Below are 9,520 nucleotides of genomic sequence, written 5' to 3'. Positions count from 1 at the left end.
CAGGGGAGGAGAAGCACCACAGGTCTTCGGGGAGGAGAAGCACCATCGGTCTTAGGGGAGGAGAAGCACAGGTCAAAGGGGAGGAGAAGCACCACAGGGCCAAGGGGAGGAGAAGCACCCCAGGGCTAAGGAGAGGAGAAGCACCACAGGGCCAAGGGGAGAAAAAGCACCACAGGGCCAAGGGGAGAAAAAGCACCACAGGTTCAAAGGGAGAAAAAGCACCACAGGTTCAAAGGGAGAAAAAGCACCACAGGTTCAAAGGGAGAAAAAGCACCACAGGTTCAAAGGGAGAAAAAGCACCACAGGTCCCAGGGGAGGAGAAGCACCACAGGTCCCAGGGGAGGAGAAGCACCACAGGTCTCAGGGGAGGAAAAGCACCACAGGTCCCAGGGGAGGAGAAGCACCACTGGGCCATGGGAGGAGAAGCACCACAGGGCCATGGGGAGGAGAAGCACCACAGGGCCATGGGGAGGAGAAGCACTACAGGGCCAAGGAGAGAAGCACAGGTCAAAGGGGAGGAGAAGGATTAGTTACTTACCTGTAATCCTAGTTCTCTTCCAGGGGTATACTCATTAAAGTCATAAGCACTGAATTATCTCCGCCCATGAGCGGGAACCCGGAACACATAACATACATATATATGTGTAAATATATCAAAAAGTACATTGTACTAAAATAATTATACACATATACATGTATAAAAACCATAATATGCAGCCTAACATATACACATAGGCTAATAAAGCCAACCTTACACACGTTCTGAAGCATGAAAATATGCTAAATATAAATGCAATAAACAGGCATGAGCCTAAAATGCATTACATAACCATGAAAAAACTTTTATTTTCATCAAAGAACCTGTTGTAAACAGTTATTAGCCTAAAAGGCTGCATATGAAAATGTGTCTGTGTACAGAAAATCAGACTGGCACCCTGCCTTTAAGGCCCCAGAGAATCTGCACACTTTGCCTTTAAGGCCTCCAGGAGAACTCTGTTCCCATCATGCACCACAGGTGACAGTTAGGTCAGTTCTTTTGTACGGTACAGTAAACATTAGCAGGCAACTGCCCTTAAAACTTTACATTATATATTGAAAACTTCAATGCCACTGCTCGCCCGGGGAGGCGGGAGGGTGCTTATGACTTTAATGAGTATACCCCTGGAAGAGAACTAGGATTACAGGTAAGTAACTAATCCTTCTCTTCCAGGGGATACTCATTAATAGTCATAAGCACTGAATAGAGTAGCAAGCTCATACCCACTAGAAGCGGGCGAACAGATAAACGCATAGCTATATTTCAAACAACACAGTGTTTAACTAGAAGAAGCAAACAAATTTCTCAGTGATGCCTGTCCCACTTGAGCATCTGTTTGCGCATCAGAATCCAAGCAATAATGGCGTGTAAACCTATGCACTGAACGCCAAGTAGCGCTTTACATATCTCTGACATAGCCACATTCCTGAGGAGAGCTGTTGTAGAAGCTTTTCCCCTCGTAGAATGAGCCCTAGGTCTACCTGATAAAGACTTGTGGGCTAGCTGATAGGCAAGTAAGATACATGACACTATCCATCTAGAAATGGATCTCTTGGATGCTGCCAAACCAGTATTCGTAGGACCATAGTTCACAAACAAACGGTCTGTGTGTCTCATAGTCTTGGTTTTATCTAAGTAAAACTTCAAAACCCTTTTTAGATCTAAAGAGTGCAAAGCCCGCTCAGCCTGACTGGAAGGGTTTGGAAAGAAAGTAGGCAATGTTATGGATTGGTTAATATGAAAATCCGACACCACCTTCGGTAGAAAAGAAGGGTGAGTCCTGAGCACCACTCTGTTTGCATGAAAAACTGTGTACGGTTCCTTGCAACACAGAGCCTGAATTTCGCTCACTCTACGAGCAGAAGTGATAGCCACCAGGAATGCTACTTTCCAAGATAAGTGTTGTAATGATGCTTTATGTATGGGCTCAAAGGGTGGGCCCATCAACTTAGTCAACACCACATTAAGCTCCCAAGGTGGAGAAGGAGACCTGACTGGAGGAAACACCTTTCTTAATCCCTCTAGAAAATCCTTCACAACAGGCATCCGAAAAAATGATATCTGTGTTGGCGATTTTCTATAAGCAGTTATTGCAGCAAGATGGACTCTGATAGAATTAAACTGCAAACCAGACTCAGCAAGATAAAGAAGATAAGGCAAGATCACCTGTTCTTGGCCTCGAATAGGGTCAAGACCCTTGCTCTGACACCAAAGAAAAAAGCGTTTCCACTTAAATCCGTAGGATTGTCTTGTAGAAGGCCGCTTTGCCTCTTTAAGAATGTTCATACACTCCGGATTTAACTGTAAATGCCCGTACTGGATGACTTCAGGAGCCATGCTGCCAGGCGCAGGGAGGGCAGATTGGGATGAAACACACGCCCCTCCTGTTTGGACAGAAGATCCGGGCGACAAGGTAATCTCCTGTGTGGCCTGATTGACAACTGGAGGAGATCTGGGAACCACCATTGGCGTGGCCACTCTGGGCAAATCAATATCATTCTGGACTTGGTCTTGTACATCCTGTTGATCACTGCTGGTATCAACGGTGTCGGCGGGAAGGCGTACAGCAAATTTTGACACCAGTCTATCAAAAGGGCATTCCCTTGAGATCCTTTCTGGGAGAACCTGGACGCGAAGACGGGGCATTTTGCGTTTGCCGCGTCTGCGAACAGATCGATGTCTGGTGTTCCCCAAGCCTGGAAAATGCTGTGCGCGACTTCTTCGTTGAGAACCCAGTCGTGCGCTTCGACGAAGTCTCTGCTGAGGTCGTCCGCCTGCGTGTTGAGGCTCCCTGGCAAGTGAACAGCCGTTATGGACAGGTCTCGTGCAAGTAGCCAGTGCCAGATGGTCTGAGCTTCTATGGACAGAGTCCTGGAACCCCCCTGCTTGTTTAAGTAATACATTGTAGTTGTATTGTCTGTTTGCACCAAGAGGGACCGAGTCTGAAGCGATGGAGCCAGGGACTTGAGAGCAAGATGGACCGCTCTGAGTTCGAGTAGATTGATATGATACCCTTTCTCGAAATCTGACCATAGCCCTTGTACTTGCAGCGGGCCCATATGTGCTCCCCAACCTTGGAGAGAGGCATCTGTGATCAGAGTCTGCGTTGGTGGGTCCTGATGAAAAGGAACTCCCTTCATCAAGTGTGTCTTCTTCATCCACCATCGAATGGAATCTTTTGCAGACTGTTGGAGAAGAATCTGATCCTCCCAGCATCCCGTCCTCTGCTTCCATTGATCTTCTAGACACTGCTGTAGAGGACGCATCTGCAAACGTGCGTTTGGCACTATGAAGATGCACGATGCCATGGATCCCAGAAGAGAGGACACTTGTCGAACTGTCGGACGTGCAGACTGAAGGAGAAACACACACTTTGTCTTGATGGATGACCACCTCTCCTCCGAAGGACACACGTTTTCTTTTGCCGTGTCCAGTTGTGCACCCAGATAGTGGATCTTCTGGGTGGGATTCAATATGGACTTTTTGTAATTGACTTGAAGACCCAACTTGTACATGAGTTGGAGGCATATCGAAAGATGTTCTTCCAGTAGAGATGGGGATGAACTCTTCAGAAGCCAGTCGTCTAAGTACGGATAAATGAAAATCCGTTGTTTTCGAAGACAAGCAGCCACTACCGCCATACATTTTGAAAAAGTTCTGGGAGCTGATCTCAGGCCAAAGGGGAGCACTGCGTACTGATAATGACGAGCCCCTACTTGAAATCTGAGAAACTTGCGATGTTTTCTGGATACTGGGACATGAAAATAAGCATCTTTCAGATCTATGGAACACATCCAATCCCCCTGGTGTAATTGAGGGAAAATCTGATGAAGAGTCAGCATTCGAAACCTCTCCTTTCGAATGAATTTGTTCAAACGCCTCAAGTCCAGAATGGGTCTGAACTCCGTAACTGGACCTTTTTTCTTTACAAGAAAAAACCGAGAGTACAGGCCCTGACCTCTCTGTTGAAAAGGCACTGGTTCTATGGCATTCTTCTTCAGAAGGACATCCGCTTCCTGTTGTAAGCGCATTAAGTTCCACTGTACCATTTTCAGAGGACGCATAACAGGAGGTGGCTTCTTGAATTTCAAAAGGTACCCGCTCTGAATGACATTGACCCATTTGTCCTTTGTGATCTGTTTCCACCCTTCCAGATAACACACAATACTTCCTCCAACCGGAGTGGCACACGGTTGTGGAGGAAGCTTCCATTCATTGTTTTTGAGGCTGCTTGGTAGCTGATGATTGCTGTCTATTTCCGCTGCCTCTGCCTCGTCCAGGTCGCCTCTGCTGGAATTGCGATCTCTGTTGACTCTGGCCTTGATTTTGCGAGGACCAATTCGTCTGTTGGCCCCTCTGCTGAAAAGATCTTTTGTCATAGGGACGAAAATTACCTCGACGCTTAAACTCTTTTTTCTTTTCAAGACCAACGGCCTTAAGAGTGTCTAACTCCACTTTCATTTTAGACATCTCGTCATCGGCGTGAGATCCAAACAGAGTTGAACCATTAAAAGGTAGATTTACCATCTTTCTCTGAGCCTCAGGTTTTAGACCCGTAAGGCGAAGCCAAGCCGTACGTCTAGCACAAACACCATGTGCATAACCATGAGCTGACAGATCCGCCGCATCAGCAGCTGCACTAATGCTTTGATTAGCCACCAATCCTCCTTCTTCCACTATTTCCAGGAAGTCTTTCTGATCCTCCTTAGGGAGTTTTTCTGCAAAACGAGAAACTGAGTCCCACAGCAGACGATCATAGCGGCCCAATAAGGCTGACGCACTGGCCACTCTCATGACTGAACCTGAGGTGTTGCACATTCGTCTCCCCAAGGAATCCATACTCTTACTATCCTTCTCTGGAGGAGCAGAAGAGGTAGATGTTGCCGAATGTGCTTTTCTGACTGCCGCCACAATTAGAGAATCTGGAGGTGGGTCAGAACGCAAAAATAAAGGATCCTCCTCTGGAGCCTTGTACTTCTTTGCAATACTAGAAGGTCCTGAACCCACTGTGGCCGGAGTTAAGAAAGTTTTCATCGCTGGTTCTATCAACCCGGGCACTAACGGCAGAAGAGGCCTACCAGTCGTCTTGTGATGTAAGGTTTCAAAGATGACTGACGTTGCTATTTGAGGAACTGCCATCTTGATCTTGAACTTATTCGCCCCACGACATAACACATCATTAAATGTGCCCAAATCATCCACTGGAGACACTCTGGACGGAGGAGTAGATGATATTGTGGGAGAATAGTCTCTATATGAAGATCTTGTAGAAGACGAAGACGACTTAGAAGACGGCGAAGGAGTCCTACCCCTCTCTTGAAGAGTTGCAGATCGCTGCCTCCTTCGCTCCCTTGAACGAGATTTCCGTCCTTCTACAGACTTAGGAGATGGAGCAGGAGTCCTACGCTTCTCTTGAGGAGTTGCAGATCGCTGTCTCCTTCGCTCCCTTGATCGAGATTTCTCTCTTTCCAATGATCTCGAACGTGATCTTCTTTGCAGCTCCGTCCGAGGAACCGGAGCTCTGTCACCCAATAATGGACACATCTTCCAATGCCGAAGACTTTCCAGCCATCTCGGTGACAAGTTGATGGGCCGACCTACACGCTCAGGTGAAACCTCAGGTGACACCTGCACAATATTCAGGTCTGCTGAAGACTTGGAAGCTCCGGAGACTACACTGTGCTCAGATACCACTGAGTTAGATGGAGTCCGCTGACTGGGCACCAATTGTCTATCATCTGCCTGGCCTGAGGTAGAGCCCGACTGAGCCACCATAGAAGAATCCTGATGCACTGTCTCGTGTCCCACCGCATCTTTCTGTTGATCCTGCGGTGAAGAAACCACTCTATGCTCAGGACTTATGTCTGACCTCGACAAAGACCTAACTGAGGTCCGAGAGGCTGATCGTGACAGTCTCAACGCCGACCTGTGCACAGGTGGGGGAGACCTAGACATTCCATGCTTCGAGCCCGAAGCATGCTTCGACGCCGATCTACGTCGCGATGGAGACTTTGACCTCCTCTTCTTAGACCTCGACGTCGAATCCTTCGATCTTCCTCTCGACGTCGATCTCTTCCTCGACGACGATGTATGAATCTCCTTCGACGTCGACATATGATCCTTCGACGTCGACACTTTACTCTTCGACGTCGACCCATGATCCTTCGACGTCGAACGCATCTTCTCCTTCGACGTCGAGCGTAGAACCCCCGACGTCGTCCTTACTGCAATCGACACCAGATGTCTCGACGTCGATAAAGATCTCGACGGCGAAGGTCGAGACGCTGTATTCTGCCTCACCGGCGAAGTCTTCGACGTCGACGGAGGCCTCTTCGACGTCGACGGAGCCCTCTTCGACGCCGACAATGCTGACGGCGATCTGGATCTCGACGTCGAAGGCCTCTTTTTCGCAGGAAAAGCTTCCTGGAGTCGATTTTTCTTCGTTTTACCTTCTGGAGACGCTGATCTTCGACGTTTTGGCTGAGAAGATGGCTTAGAAGTCGATAAGAAAACCTTAGAACTCTTCTCACCACGATTCTCTCTCTCCAGAAGGCCCAGAAGCCTCATTTTCTCTCTTTCTTTTAAAGTCCTACTAGAAAGGTTGAGGCAATGATAACAATCTTCCACCTTATGAGTATCAGGAAGACACACCACACAAACAGAGTGTGGATCAGTTTTTGCCATTTTCTTCCCACAGGAAGGACATTTATAAAATAAAGGTGGCATACTGACTAAAAAATTCACAACAGTTTAGTTAGAAAAAAGGTAATAAACACCACCAAAGTACTATTTGTCAAAAAATGTCAAGAAAAAACCAACTTCTGACAGAAAATTACTACAAATGAGCAGAGCTCAAGTTCCAGGTTCCTCACAGAACAAGCCGGAAAAAAGAACTGACCTAACTGTCACCTGTGGTGCATGATGGGAACAGAGTTCTCCTGGAGGCCTTAAAGGCAAAGTGTGCAGATTCTCTGGGGCCTTAAAGGCAGGGTGCCAGTCTGATTTTCTGTACACAGACAAATTTTCATATGCAGCCTTTTAGGCTAATAACTGTTTACAACAGGTTCTTTGATGAAAATAAAAGTTTTTTCATGGTTATGTAATGCATTTTAGGCTCATGCCTGTTTATTGCACTTATATTTAGCATATTTTCATGCTTCAGAACGTGTGTAAGGTTGGCTTTATTAGCCTATGTGTATATGTTAGGCTGCATATTATGATTGTTATACATGTATATGTGTATAATTATTTTAGTACAATGTACTTTTTGATATATTTACACATATATATGTATGTTGTTATGTGTTCCGGGTTCCCGCTCATGGGCGGAGATAATTCAGTGCTTATGACTATTAATGAGTATCCCCTGGAAGAGAAGCACAGGTTCCAGGGAGAAAGCACCACAGGTCTCAGGGGAGGAGAAACAACACAGGTCAAAGGGGAGGAGAAGCACAGATCAAAGGGGAGGGGAAGCACCACAGGTCCCAGAGAGGAGAAGCACCACAGGTCCCAGGGGAGGAGAAGCACCACAGGTCCCAGGGGAGGAGAAGCACCACAGGTCCCAGGGGAGGAGAAGCACCACAGGTCCCAGGGGAGGAGAAGCACAGGTCAAAGGGGAGGAGAAGCACAGGTCAAAGGGGAGAAGCAACAGAGGTCCCAGGGGAGAATAAGCACAGGTGCAAGGGGAGGAGAAGCACAGGTGCAAGGGGAGGAGAAGCACAGGTGCTACAGGAGAAGGACCTCATACCCCAGATGAGGACACATACCACAGGCCTCAGGGGAACAAAAACACAGCCCCCGGAAGAGGACAAGGAGCACATGCCCCAGGGGAGGAGAAGGGCCAGGGAAGGAGAAAGACCAGGGTTTCTATGGGTTAAGAAACACTATAGGTGCCAGGGGAGGGTAAAGAGCAGCCTGTGAAAGAGCAGTTGGCATTCCACAGGTGGCACCTGACCAGGGGTACGAGATGTCCCACTGGCTGGAGCTAGTGAAAAAGGCACAAGTCCCTCGGGTGTCAGTGATGTGAAAGTACCCACTGGGGGTGTGGGGGAGATAGGGTGGTGTGGAGGCTACAAGTCTCACGGGGAAGGAGGGCATCAGACCAGAAGTGGTGAGAAGGGAGACAGAGCAAGCAAGGAAGAGTCGGTTTAAAAAAAAAAAATCTTTCCCTGGTTGATACAATGACCACGGGTGGGGGGAGGGGGTGCAATAAGCGGCACATCACTGTGCTGTGTGCACCAGGCATGTCATATATGGCTCTGTCACCAAACCCTCAAGCACAGAACATTCTCACCCCTTCCCGGTCATATTGCACGACTCCCAGGCGACAGATATTCCACATATAGGTTCATGAGACCCCGGTAGCAATCCACGAACCCCCCCCCCCTTAATAGCGCTTCCAGCTCCCCTCCCCACTCTCTTAAAAAGCCGAGTTCTCCATACGTGTGCCCCCCATGGTGAGGCGCGCGGGCCCCTCGGATCCAGGTGTGCGCTCGTTCCTGGATCACGGATCCGGTCAGATCTCCTGCTGGTGAGGACAGCTCGAAAGGGCAGGAGAGCGAGGTCCTCGGAGCACAGTAAGGGACTCCGTGCCTACAGGCAATGGTGGGTCCTGTGCCTACAGGCGAGTGGAGGATGGGTCCTATACAGGCGAGTGGTGGGTCCTGTATCTACAGGCGAGTGGTGGGTCCAGTGTCTACAGGCGACAGGTGAGTCCTGTGTCTACAGGTGACTAATGGATCCTGTGCCTACAGGCGATGGTAGGTCCTGTACAGGCGAGTGATAGGTCCTGTGTCTACAGGCGAGTGGTGGGTCCTGTACCTACAGGCAAGTGGTGGGTCCTACAGGCGAGTGGGGAGTCCTGTGGCTACAGGCGAGTGGGGAGTCCTGTGTCTACAGGCAAGTGGTGGGTCCTGTGTCTACAGGCGAGAGGTGAGACACGTGTTACCTCTGAGTCCAGCTGAGTGTTAGGTCCTCTGTGTACTGACGAGTGCAGGGCACGCTGGGTCCTTTGTGTACGAATGAGTACAGAATCCTCAGCGTTCAGATGAGCGCCGAATCCCCTGTATACAGATGAGTACGGAATCCCCTGTGTTCAGATGAGGACAGAATCCTCTGTATCCAGATGTGTGCAGGGACTTCGGTGTACAAACGGGTGCTGGCTCCTCTGAGTACCGATCAGTACAGAATCCTGTGTATAGATGGATGCTGGCCCCCCTGTGTACAGATGTGTGCCGGACCAGCGGTGTAGAGGGGGGCGTAGCTCCTTCTCTCGGTACAGGTGTCTTCGGTCCCCCTCCTCCAGGCGCACCTGCTGCAGTGTAATGTTTGATTAAATATTGCAGCTGCCTCCCTGCTCCGTACCTGTGTGCTCACTCGCCTGCCTCGGGCAGGGGAGCCCGGGAAACCCCGCCCGTTCCACACTAATCACATCCTAGATCGGAACTCAAGCCACCTCAGTCCGAAAAGGAGCCCCGCCCACCC

The sequence above is a fragment of the Lissotriton helveticus genome, chromosome 7 (assembly GCF_964261635.1).
Source record: "Lissotriton helveticus chromosome 7, aLisHel1.1, whole genome shotgun sequence".
Taxonomy (NCBI): domain Eukaryota; kingdom Metazoa; phylum Chordata; class Amphibia; order Caudata; family Salamandridae; genus Lissotriton; species Lissotriton helveticus.
The sequence above is the reverse complement of the archived record's forward strand: the minus strand, read 5'-3'. Positions refer to the sequence as shown.